This window comes from Octopus bimaculoides, chromosome 4 (assembly GCF_046866305.1).
Source record: "Octopus bimaculoides isolate indiv1 chromosome 4, ASM4686630v1, whole genome shotgun sequence".
NCBI classification, from domain to species: domain Eukaryota; kingdom Metazoa; phylum Mollusca; class Cephalopoda; order Octopoda; family Octopodidae; genus Octopus; species Octopus bimaculoides.
The window spans coordinates 107,379,308-107,393,717 of NC_142931.1; the positions used below are offsets into that span (position 1 = coordinate 107,379,308).

General features: G+C 33.9%; 1 protein-coding gene across 5 annotated transcripts in view; it reads left to right on the forward strand.

The window, feature by feature from the left end:
- The window catches only part of LOC106877704 (uncharacterized), a 153,671-nt gene that overhangs the window by 107,480 nt on the left and 31,781 nt on the right, over positions 1–14,410 (forward strand). For 2 of the 5 annotated variants that reach the window (XR_016241639.1, XR_016241638.1), the window contains one exon: positions 2,858–2,912. The exons of the other annotated variants lie outside the window; for them this stretch is intronic. The gene's annotated coding sequence lies outside the window, so the exon portion shown is untranslated. The remainder of the gene's footprint in view (positions 1–2,857; positions 2,913–14,410) is intronic. 5 annotated transcript variants of the gene reach the window in all.

Here is a 14,410-nt window from a genome sequence, read left to right on the forward strand (position 1 = left end):
TATGTGATGTATGATCATTAAAGTGCAACGACCTCAGCAGTAATCAGCCTTCAACTTGGTTTTATGCTCTTAGGTTAATCAGAAATATAGATTGCCGTGCTACTCATAAATCTCGGTAGTTCAATTATTTGGTGAAGAAAATACCACCAAAGCAACTTAAACCGTCCAAAGAACGGGTGAGTTGGCAAGTATATATATATATATATATATATATATATATATATATATATATATATATATATATAACAAATGAATATATATATGTACATATATATAATATACTATATATGATATATAAAATAAGTATATATAATATATATAAAATATATATAATATATATATATATGTATATATCATATAAATATATAATATATGGTATATAATATATATATATAATACATCATATATAATATAATATATATAACATATATAATATATATATATATATATAATATCTATAATATAAGATATATAATATGTATATATAATATGTATATATGATATATATGTATAATATATATAATATACATTTATATAATACATATACATAATATATATACATAATATCATATATATATATAATATATATAAATACAATATAAATATATATAATATATATATATGTATATTATATATATAAAACAATATATATATAATATATAATAAATATATATAATATAGATAAAATATATATAATATATATATATCATATATATATATAGCTTGCTTACCAACCGCATGGTTCCGGGTTCAGTCACACTGCGTGGCACCTTGAGAAGGTGTCTTCTACTATAGCCTCGGGCCGACCAAAGCCTTGTGAGTGGATTTGGTAGACGGAAACTCAAAAAAACCCGTCGTATATATGTATATATATATAAATATGTGTGTATATGTTTGTGTGTCTGTGTTTATCCCACCAACATCGCTTGACAACCGATGCTGGTGTGTTTAAGTCCACGTAACTTATTATTTCAACATCATCGCTTTAATTTATCAGTAATATTGGTAATAAAGTAAGAGGCTTTAATTTTAGACAAGTATAACCACAACAAATTGTGTGTTTACAAATATTTATTATATTAAACTGTTTGTATGTTATATATGTACAAGTATATTTATATTATATTAACCCCACCCCATTTCTGTGAGGACGTATGTGTCATTTAAAGCTTTACAATGTGGAGGACAAAGAGAATGTTTAGTTAACATGTTTATTATATCCATTAATATCATAAATATAATTGAAAAGAAAACATAATTATATAGAATAATGTCTGCATGTATATATGCATGTATGTAGGAATTAAAACATAAGAATAATTACCTTTGTCGAGCATATATTCAGTGCATGTTATGCAAGGACAAGTAAAAGGAAGTGAGAGCACATCTCGCAGAGCAAAGCCTCTTACATGTGAAAAGTGTGATGGCTTTGTTTGAGGGTTCAACTTGCCAACTTTTTGTAATCCACGAGCAATACTTCTCGAAACTTCGAAAAACATTTTGGCGGAAAGTTTATATAACTTTTCTTTAATGTCAGCTGCCGTTGACTGACATACCTGTCTATAAGCGTAGGCATTGCCTTTTTTAAGTGTGTTTATGCCTTTCTAAACGAATTTTGCTCACGTGAGCCTAAACACAAATTTACTGAGATAAATGCATATGTGTGCATTTATACATAAGAAACATGACATGTGGCAATCATATTTTGATATTTTCCTTAGGTTCAGTTTCATTTGCTTCCGACTGGTAGTAGCATATCATGTAGATTGATGTGAAAAATATGGGAATGTATTGCACGCCCAGGAAAACATATGCATACGTGCATATTGAATAATAGTGCGCATACAGGCGCACGTTGCTAAGATATACTCTATACACCTGACTAAACATCTAACCAACTTGACAGATCTCACAGAAGACTGAATCAATTATATAGCTATGCTTCACCTTCTACAAAAATCTTGACAGATTGTATATATCATGCACTGACTTGCATCTTATATTTATATATTATAGAAATATATGCACTTTAAACAAACAATTAGCATCTTAATAAAATGCACCACATTTAGAAAAATGTATTTAACATGCACATGGCAACTTACAAATTTTATTAACCCAGCATGTAAACATATACGACTTGCTCCTAAAATCAATACAATGTATATGTTACTTGGAAATATTTGCACTCATTGATGTACATACACACATACAAGGCAAATTTGTACATACAAATATACGAACGTGAACGGATAAATGTTGACATATGTGTTTTAGAAGATGAAAGCTAGAATTCTTATAATAAACCAATGTTCTACGTATTAGCAAAACTATATATTGATAAAATTCAGCCAGCATTACATGTCAACATTCTTGCAACCATCAGTTGCTTCAAATTAGAGACAAATACCTTGAGAAAATGACTAAGTAATTATATGTCTCCAAATTTTTATCTTTTGAGATACAAATTGTAAAGTAAATTGATATCGCAAACGATTACTTAAGTAATGCGTAAGAATTGATTTTTCAACTGGCATGCAGAGCTCCGTATCAAATAAAACGAATAAACAAAACATATAAACAAAAATAAGATGGGAATAAATAAATAAACGAACATCGACGTAAGAATTCCGGAAATAGTGCAACAACGCTAGAGGCAAGGAAAGTTCGATACCAGATTGATCCTTGATTATTTAGTATTATATATGATTCTGTCTACAGACATGATAAAATAACGTAGAAAATGGCTTACGCTAAAAGCAGGCGAACTTCATTTGAATGAATGAATGAAAGTAGAACAAATGTAAATAAACAAATAAATGAATAAATTATTTCATTGAAATTTTATTTCTTGCAGTTTTGTCTCGAGGAGTAAAAAGCAAACTGAGATATTAGAGAATTATAATATGCAGGTATGTATTTATGCACATCTGTCTGTCTCTCTATCTGTCTCTGTCTGTCTCTGTCTGTCTCTCTGTCTCTGTCTTTGTTGCTCTCTCTCTCCTTACATATATATATATATATATATATATATATATATATATATATATATATATATATATATATATATATATATTCGCACATATACATAAATACATTTATAAATATATGTGTGTGTGTATAAGTATCAATATATATGCACATGTGTGTTTGTTTGTGTGTGTGTGTGTGTGTGTGTGTGTGCGCGCGCGCGCGTGCGTGTACATACATACTATGTTGTTAGGTAGCTTTGGCTGAAACCCATTGATAATTACTCAATACTTTATAATGTTTTATGTGCTAGAGGCAAAGAAGTAGGCCAACAGGAAGAGAAAATAAATGATTATCCTAGAACAAAAGAGGAGGAAAAGCATTCAGACACCATTAGATATGAATGCTGTCTCTACTAAAAAGAGTTTTAAGCGTTGTTGGCATTCATGCGGAAGAAAATAATTCACAGAAATGAATTAAAATAAGTCTGTTGGAATCGAAACCAGAATTTGATAAATCCATTTATTTTAAATACGAACCTTACTAATAAGTGTTGTCTAGCTATTATAGTAGGTGATTGCACTGGAATAGTAAGATTTCTGACAGTAAGATGTATTCTCAAAAAAATCGTTGTGGGTTGTTTACTAGTGAATCTGACGGCGATATTTAATGTTGATGTTCTACTCTCTATTGAAGAATGCATTAAGAATGCATTAAGAATGCATTAAGCATTTTATTACTCTATTATTTTGGGGTGGAAACTAATTGCTATAATTAAAAGTGGAGTTTGATAGAAATCAAAACGAATTTGGCTACCAAGAATTTGAAACATATCAAAGCCTGTCCCTAAGTAATATTTTCTAATGAAAATAGGAAATAATATATAAAGCAGAATTATGTTTCCTTTCAATTTCTATAATATTGGACTAGATATGTTATAACAATTAATCCAAAGTTATGGGCCTTGATAAGTACTTCTATGACTATCGGCTTACTTGCTCTTAAGGTATTTGCATGATATACATATATACAGATAAAAATGAACGCTAGCCAAGACAACAGAAGCGAGATAATAAGTTTTCTCTTAAGATACATGTAGCTAAACTTTTCCAGTCCACTTATTAAGAGGGAAGCCACAATTAATTGACAATTAAAAACAAACTATTGCTCTCCTTTGTTTTTGTTTCGTTGTGTAATACAGTTTATAAAATTTGTTCATCTATAAATATGTAAGATAAAGGTAATATATGAGTTGCTGTATTTACAAACCAACTATCTCCTCCAATAAAAAATTATACCTTCTCTTCTTTGGTTCTTGAATAATCATTTATCTTCTCTTCACATTGGTCTATTCTCCGTCTAACAACACGAAACCTTTATGTCTATTGACATATTATCAACAGTTGTCTCAGTACACCTTGTGATAGATCTCTGGTTTCTCCAGTCATGTTTTACCGTGTATAGAGGGCGAGGAAGAATGAGCTTTCATACGAGGATTAGCATGAGTTTACTTATAAATTTCTGAAAAACGCATTTCTAATGAAATTTTGCAGTATCATTTAACTTATTCTTCTTTCAATCATTGGACTGAGGTCATGCTGGAACACCACCTTAAAAGGTTTTAGACGAAAGAATCGACCTCAGTAATTAATTTTCGAGCATGGTACTTATTCTATAGATCTCTTCTACGGATTCGCTAAGGACGTAAATCGAGCGGCGGCGGAGAACAAATACAAAAAAAGAAACACACACACATACACACATGTATGACGGACTCCTTTCAGTTTCTGTCTACCAAATCCACTCATAAATTTTGGTCGGGTTATAGTAATAGAGGCTTGCCCAAGTTGCCGTGCAGTGGGACTGAACCCAAGATACATGATTGTAAAGCAAGCTTTGTAAACACAGCCATGCTTGCTGATTATCATGATAAAATTTAGAAAAATAAAAACATATGTTTACTACAAATATACAAATGAAAAATTTGTTTAACTTAAGTTTATTTTAGAATAATGAATATTTTTAAAACTTAGTATTCATTTCATTATTTTGTATAAGTGCCAAGAAATTTGATATATGTTAAATTATGATAAATTTATTGTATAATGCCATATTTCCTGATATCCCCCACGGTAGCAAAAGTATACTTCCAATGTTATCAGACTTTATAACGAGTAATACTCTAGTGTAAACAATAAACATAAGCAATCATTTGAAAGACAAAAGAGCAACAAGAACACTGACAGTATTTGAACCATGTATTTATAGATGTCAAGTAATAAACTTACTAAGTAAACTGTTGTTGTTGGCACTCCGTCGCTTACGACGTCGAGGGTTCCAGTTGATCCGATCAACGGAACAGCCTGTTCGTGAAATTAACGTGCAAGTGGCTGAGCACTCCACAGACACGTGTACCCTTAACGTAGTTCTCGAGGATATTCAGCGTGACACAGTGTGACAAGGCTGACCCTTTGAATTACAGGCACAACAGAAACAGGAAGTAAGAGTGAGAGAAAGTTGTGGTGGAAGAGTACAGCAGGGTTCGCCACCTTCCCCTGCCGGAGCCTCGTGGATCTTCAGGTGTTTTCGCTCAATAAACACTCACAACACCCGGTCTGGGAATCGAAACCGCGATCCTATGACCGCAAGTCCGCTGCCCTAACCACTGGGCCATTGCGCCTCCACAGTAACTAAACTACTGAGTGGTTAAACTGATTTAAGTATTGTTGGGTATCATAAAATGTTTCTGTTACTTCAACTTTACACGTAACATTTACACGTAACTTCAACTGACTTTGCCTGTCGATCTTTTAATGTTCATAAAATATGATACACCAACGAAGCTTTAAAAGATCTCTTTTTCAACATAATTGGGTTAATGTTTCGATGAACGAAGTCCTCGTTATTATGGTAATAACTATGAAGCGTATTTTGTAGTGTGGCAGTAAGTTTTCAATAAACTGAGTAATGTTGCTTGCCTGAATAAGAATCACCTCACTTCACCTGTGTCAATTATATTATTGAAAACCAATGAACATGCCAACATCGATCACTTTGATTCTCTTTCAGTCAATTGTAACGAATATATTACCAATTACTTTCGATTTTCAGTATCACAATTTTTATTTTTAAATATTCATAAAGCTCAAGTTGTATTTTGTCTGTCTGTCTGTTTGTATGTATGGATAGAGGTATCTATCAGTGTATGTATAAATGAATGTAAAAGAATATTTATGTATATACATACACACATATAATATATATATATATATATATATATATATATATATATATATATATATATGTATATATATATATATATATATGTATATATATATATATATGTATATATATATATATATATATATATATATATATATATATATATATATATATATATATATATATATATATATATATATATATATATATATATATATATATATATATATAGATGTATATAAAATATCATATCTTCTGTATCTTGGTGTTACATCTCTTGGTTGTGCGTTCGTTGTAACAGATTCTGTCAGAAAATATTTCCGTCCATCCTTAAGTGTATGTGGTATTCCTTTTTGATGTCAGAGAAACAGATCAATGATAAAAATGTTATTTTAAGGCAGTGTTTCCCCACATCATTTTCCGTCTGGACCCACTAAAACTTCCCCAAAAATGCATTCCCCATCGGTGGTTGGAAAAAAGTATAGGTGTAGTATTACTGTGAAAAAAAGATATTCATAATTCCATGTCCCACTGAAAAAAAAAACATTTTGGATCCCACGCCCCACCACAATTTTTCATGGTCCCACCGGTGGAGAGTGTATCCCAAGTTGGGAATGACTGTTTTAAGGGTATGTTGTTCTTCCTCGTTTTACAACTAGCTAAAAACTATGATCCTGGTTAAACTCCATCCTTATACCCTTTGCAAATATTATAACGAGGTTTTTCTTCATAGCATTCATCTTCTTGGCATTTATTTTTACATATTTTTCAATGAATCAATATGTTAGTTTGTGGCTTCTGCCTTCCTCTGCGCTAATTCAGAGTTCTTTCACAAAGAAGACAAAGAGATTAATTAAAAATATGAATGATATCATAGATAAACTGTTTCCTTGAACGATATCTCTGATTTACTGTATCTTGAGAGAATAGAACCGTTTACTGTATTTATCTTCAGTATGCTAGCCCAAGTTGAAATCAGGTTGTTTATTACCTAGAAGAATGTGTCTGAAACAACATTATCTAGTGGAACTAGTGGAAGGAACTCTAGCACCAAGAGAGGGAACAGAATCGAAAGCATTCCTGTAATATTCTCAGACTGATCCACTTCGTCTTAAGGATTTCTACCAGTCAGCTTGCACTTTGTTTAAACTCCATTGCTCAGTCTAGATTCTTCTCTGGAATGTATTTATGTATTCTTGAGAAGAGGAGTTTGTAATATCTATTGATATTTCCTTCACATATCTGTAACCTACTGAACAATATTGATTAAATTTATTCTTTATTATTTTACTTTCGGCTACTTTTGATTCCGGTATTTTTCACTGACATATTTAGACTTCTGTCTGAGAGTGATTAATTTAACTCATGCTTAATTTTACTCAACATTAATTTACTCGAGTTCAGTGTTTATTGACTTCAAACTGTAAAATATAAACAAATTGTTTATATTTTCCCTCTTTGGTTGTGATGCGTGTGGTTATTTGCATAAAATAAGTAACTCCACATAAAAGAGAGTGCTTTGTACGTCGATAATCTTTTATCTATTTGTATGTATATATGAATGAAAATATATATGTACGTTTGTATGTATGTATGTATGTATGTATGTATGTATGTATGTATGGATGGATGGATGGATGGATGGATGTATGTATGTATGTGTGTATGTATGTATATGTGTGTATGTATGCATGTATGTATGTCATTATTCAGTTTTATTTCAAGATTTCTTGCCAATGGAGAAAGAGCTGTTTTCTAACCTAGAGCCAAGGCACTTCATTGGAATTTCAGCAATATCAACAACAGATTATTTTTATATGCATGTATATGTGCAGATTTGCATGTTTCGTTTTATGCATGTATTCTCATGCATATAGTTGCATGTCTAGACATGCTCATACATACTTAAATGATAAACATCTGGAAAGTTTTACAGATTTTACATTTCCAGTGACGATTGGATCTGTCTTCGAATTAGCTTTCTCCTTTCTGGTTTCAAGAAACCTAATTTCTCAAGACTGGTATTTAGGCAGTGTGTTACATATCCTGTAATCTGGATATTGTAAGCTGAACTTGTAAGCTGTAGATTTCTCAGAAAACCCTCGCTTATCCAGATTGTCATTTAAGCATTTACTCACAAAACCAAGAGCACCATTTGTTATTAGTATAAAAGTGAATTTATAATCTGGATATAAAAGCTGGATGTTTCGAAGCAATTGTCCATAGTTACCCTCTATTTCTTTCAGCAAGGCAGCTGGCCTCTATGATGTTACACATTTTTTCTTGTCTGTCCCAAACGACAATATCCGGTCTGGTATGTTTACATTTGACAGATGTTTTGATGGGAATGTTCTACCGATATTCTTTGTGTTGATGTTTGTGATGTATTCAATTACAGAGGATTCTCTCTATTTATTCTTGTCCAGCGTTTGTTTTTTTTTCAAATGGGTTTGTATATTGTTTTCATATCAACGTCATGTCGAATAGGGATGATTTTTGGACTGCTGCGAACCACATGTGCGATGTCCTCCACAGAAATATGACATAATCTACATTTTTGGTCGCATCTTGGAGCTCCAAGGGTTTCACTGTCTCTTTTGCTTATTAAGTATTTCATCGCAATCCCTTGTTTTGGGATTACAAATGTACAGCGTTCAAAGTATGACGTTTCATGCCGGTATAACTGTTTTCTTCAAGTCTTCGGGAAACATACTCTGCATAGTTCATTTTGGGGAAAGCTGAGCGTTTCATATCCAGGTCTTCTTTGGAGTGGATTCCATCAACAGACCAATAAAGTATCTCAAATGTTGGAGTCAGCACTGGTACTGAAAATGCATTGTGGGATATTGTCTTGTACTAAGAGGAGAATTTCGACTGACATATTTCTATAAGTCGATGTCTGACACAATATTTTCATGTCTTGCATTATATTCTCGGTTTGGCATATTCCCAGGTCTGGAATTATGCATGCATGCATGTATGTATGTATGTATGTATGTATGTATGTATGTATGTATGTATGTATGTATGTATGTATGTATGTATGCGAGCGTGTGAATGCATGTATATGTGTGTTTGTGCATATGAATGCTTGTTCATGTGTATGTATGCTCAGGTTATATTTGTAAAAGTTCTCATGAATGGAGAAAGATCCGATTATATTGGATTATTGACAATATCAACTTTATTGTGATCTGTGTATAAATTTGCATAGATATGAATATGTGCATATGTACATAACAAGATGTGTGCATTTTATATTCTGGCTTATGTCTATATGTATGTATGTATATATATATATATATATATATATATATATATATATATATATATATATATATATATATAATAAAGTAAAGTTGTGGAATACCGTACGAGTGGAAATATATATGAAAGAAGGTTTGAAAATGCACTAATTTTAAAGATATTTATTTACTTAACCGATTTCACTTTTTTAGAAAAAGATTTTCAAAAGCCTTTGAGAATAATAAAAAATATTAAAAAACAGTTTGAGTATTAAAATGCATATATACATTCTTTGATGATAATAAGAGGAATATATTTAAAGTATAAAGCTTTGTATGAACTTTGTAATGTTACATACTGATTATCACACATTCTCTGATAATAAGATGAAAATGTTTAAAACAGTGTAAGTATGAAAATACATATACATATTCTTTGATAATCGCAAAAAGTTGAGGAAGAACTGACCTGGCTTTTTTCTCTTGTGTGTATTAAGGGAATGTTTTGCTGTCTTAAGAGACAGTATGACTGGTTAGCTGGGGTGGGAGGAAGGAAGAGTTAAAACGGATTTTTAAATTTTATTTTTATTTTTGGTTGGTCTGTGAGCTAGTCTGTCATGGTTCACTGGTTTTTGGGACTGGCTTTGTGCACATCTCTATGTGTGTGTGTATATATGTGTGTTTGTGTCCGTGTGTGTGTGTGTGCGTGCGTGTGTGTGTGTGTGTGTGTGTGTGTGTGTGTGTGCCGTTTTTATTGGTCCCAGAGTTTATTGTGGAATGTGTATATGAGTGTGTGTTTGTGTGTTTTTTGTGTCGGTGGGGATGTTAGGTGTGTGTACGTGAGAGTGTGCGTATATCTCTTTGTCTGAGTATATATGTGTTGTTTTAATCGTCCTTGTGGTGTGTGTGTGTGAGAGCAACCGTATGTATGTGTGAGGGTGTGTACGTATGTGTGCGTATGTGTGTGTATGTATGTGTGCATCTGTGTGCGTGCGTGGGAGTGTTTTGTGTGAGTGTGGGAGTGTGTGTGTGTCTCTCTGTCTGAGTGGGTGTGTTGTTTTAAATATCCTTGTGGTGTGTGTGTGTGTGTGTGTGTGAGTGTAAGCAACCGTATGTGTGTGATGGTTCATATGTATGTGTATGTCTGTAAGTGTGCGTGTGTGGCATGTGTATATGAGTATGTGTGTGTTTTATCTATGGTAGGATGGTGTGTGTATGTGTGTGCACGTTTGTGTGAGTGTGTATGTGTGTGATTAATATTTGTTAGGGTGTTGTGTGTGCGCATTTGTGTGTATGTGTATATGTGTTTGTTCGTGTGTGTGCGTGAGTGCGTTTGTGAGTGCGTGTGTATGTGTGTTTGTGTGTTTTTTGTGTCGGTGGGGATGTTAGGTGTGTGTACGTGAGAGTGTGCGAATATCTATTTTTCTGAGTATGTATGTGTTGTTTTAATCGTCCTTGTGGTGTGTGTGTGTGAGAGAGAGCAACCGTATGTATGTGTGAGGGTGTGTACATATGTGTGCGTCTGTGTGTGTATGTATGTGTGCATCTGTGTGTGTGCGTGGGAGTGTTTTGCGTGAGTGTGGGAGTGTGTGTGTACGTGAGTGTGTGTGTGTCTCTCTGTCTGAGTGAGTGTGTTGTTTTAAACACCCTTGTGGTGTGTGTGTGTGTGTAAGCAACCGTATGTGTATGTGATGGTTCATATGTATGTGTATGTCTGTATGTGTGCGTATGTCTATTTGTGTTGTGTGTTGGTGGGGGTGTTATGTGTGCGTACGTGAGTTTGTGTGTCTCTAAGTATGTTTGTGTTTGAATTGTCCTTGTGGTGCATGTGTGTGTGAGGGAGCAACTGTATGTGTGTGCATGAGGGTGCATGTGTGTGTGAGCAAGTATGTGTGTGTTGTATTTATTAGGTGTCCTTGTACGTTGGGTTTATCCAGGTGATGTGTATGTGTGTGCATGTGTGTTCCATGTATGTTGGTACTGGGTATGCGTTTGTATGTGTGTATGTGGGTATGGTTTATGAAGTTTCCTGGTGTATATGTGTACATGTGTGTGTGCGCTGTAATTGTGAGTGATTAGTTTTGTTTGTATTGTTAGTGCAGTATGTGTGTGTATACGTGTGGGTGTGTTTGTGTGAGTGCGTCTATGTGGCTTGTATTTGTCGGTGAGGTGTGTCATTGTGTGTGCATGCTTCTGTGCATGTGTGCTTGTGAGTGTTTGTTGGGATTGTATTGTGTGTGTTTTTCTTTTGAGTGTGTGTGTGACATTTTTACTAGGGAACGGGCGTATGGTGTTTGTATGTGTGTGTACATATGTATGCAAATATGCGTGTGTGAATATGATTTGTAGTTGCCGGAGTGGTGTGTAGGTGTGTGCATGTACCTGTTTACGTATGTGTGTATGGGTGTTGGTTGTGGTTGCTACAATTGTATTGTAAGTGTATATATGCATGTGTTTTTTCTTGAAATGTATGTGGGTTTGTGCTCTAGTGTGGAGATATTGTGATTGTGTGTGTGTGTATATATGTGTGTAAGTGTGTTCGTGTCGGAGGTTTGCATTGTATTGGTGTGTGTGTGATTTTACGTATCTGTGTGTCTTTGTTTTGAGTGTGCACCTGGGGAGGGGGCTCATGTTAGAGTATGTTGAGCTGTGGTCTGTATTTTTAAATAAGATTATTTTCCCTATTTATTCGTATTTGGTCAGTGGTGTTGTCTGAGCATTGGTATAATGGGAAAACTAGGAATTTGGGGGACTTGTTTTGTGCACAGAGATCTAAGTGCCCACTGAGTGGTATCTGTCTTGTGGTGGGATCCCTCGATTGTTGGCGGTGGACTGTCATCCTTTCTCTGAGAGTAGGCTCGTTTGCCCTATGTATTCTTTGTGGCACCCTTCACACCTAATGGCATAAAGTAAATTTTTTGATGCGCAGGTGAAGTTATTTTTTATGACAAAAGTGTGTCCCGACTGGAATCTGTATGTTGTTCCTTCCATGAGGTGGATGCAAGTCCTGCAGTTGGAACGACCACATTTTTTGACGGTAGGTGGTGGGCTTGTGTTAAGCAATTTTGCATTCGTGAGTAGGTTTTTTAGGGATTTGGGTTGTCTTTTGCTTTTTATTATTTTATGGGTTGCGAGTACTCTTTTTAGACGTGGGTCTTGATTCAGTAGTGGGATGTTTTTTGTATATTATTGTGTAAGCTTCTGCATTTCTAGGATTGTGTGTTGAGAGATATGGGAGACTATTTAACGAGCCGTGTATGTGTTTCGGTTTTCGCAGGTCATGGGTAGCAATTGTCTTGGCCCGTTCTATTCCATTGTCAACTAATGATGCTGGGTAATGTCTTTCGAGAAGAATTGCCTTTAGTTCTTCGAGTCTTTTATTTCGAGTTCTATAATTAGAGACAATTGTGCAAATTCTTCTCGCAAGGTTGAAGGGAATGTTTGTCTTTGTATGTTTTGGGTGATTGGAGGTGAACAGAAGGTATTGCTTGGAATCAGTCGGTTTGTAATGAATATCAGTCTCAATGCTGGTACCTATTTTTTATGATGAGAATGTCAAGAAAAGGAAGTTGGTCTTGACTGTATTCCATTGTAAATTGGATATGGTTGTTGACACTGTTGATTAGGGTTTTGAAGTCAAAGAGTTGGTCGAGTGTGTGGGACCATAGGATGAGGCAATCATCCAAGTAACGTTTCCAATTCTTCAACAGGTATTGGTGGAAAGACAGGCCATATCTAGTTTTGGATTTGTCGTAGATCTGCAATTCTAAGTAGGCCATCACCAGGTTTGCATATGTAGGGGCAACTTTAGTCCCCATTGCAGTCCCTAATACCTGTCTGTAGGTGTTATCATTAAAATTCAAAAAATTGTTTTGAAAGAAAAACTTAAGGCCCTCGATGATGAATTCGTTTTTTATTCTTTCTGGGATCTCATTGGGGTATTTTTCTAGCCAGAATTTAATGGCTTCCAGTCCATATTGATGTGGGATCGTAGTGTAAAGATTTATTACATCAAAGGAAACAATGAAAATGTCTTTATTGGCATGTTTGGGTAGATGATTTAGTAGGTCCAGGTCGTCTCTAACAATACTTGGTATGTGGTGAAGTATTGGTTTCAGGAGGATATCGATAAAGTTGCTTAATCTGTGTGTTTCACAGTTTGGGCCTGCCACAATTGGTCTTAGTTTGAGATCAGTGGGATGTGGTACAGTGATACAGGTGGAAGTGGACTTTTTGCAAGCTTCAGAAATAGTTTTGCTCTTGTGGATTTTTGGAAGTCCATAGAGGTTGCTGGTTTTGCAATTAAAGTTTGCTAGGTAGTCGCATTCCTTTGTTGTTAAGTTGTTTCGATGTTGGCAAATGAGTGTGTTTAATTTGGTCATTGTTCTTGTTTGTTGGTAGTTGACTACTCTTTCATAGTATGTAGTGTCTTGTAAGAGTTGAGATACAGAGTTTTTGTATTGTTCTGTATCCATGATGACGACAGTGCTACCCTTATCTGCTTCTTTGATTGTGATGTCATGATTGTTTCGTAACTCATGACAGACTAGCTCACAAACCAACCAAAAATAAAAATAAAATTAAAAAATCCCTTTTAACTCTTCCTTCCTCCCACCCCAGCTAACCAGTCATACTGTCTCTTAAGACAGCAAAACATTCCCTCAATACACACAAGAGAAAAAAGCCAGGTCAGTTCTTCCTCAACTTTTTGCGATTATCAAAGAATATGTATATGTATTTTTCCATATATGTATTTTCATACTTACACTGTTTTAAACATTTTCATCTTATTATCAGAGAATGTGTGATAATCAGTATGTAACACTACAAAGTTCATACAAAGCTTTATACTTTAAATATATTCCTCTTATTATCATCAAAGAATGTATATATGCATTTTAATACTCAAACTGTTTTTTAACATTTTTTATTACTCTCAAAGACTTTTGATAATCTTTTTCTAAAAAAGTGAA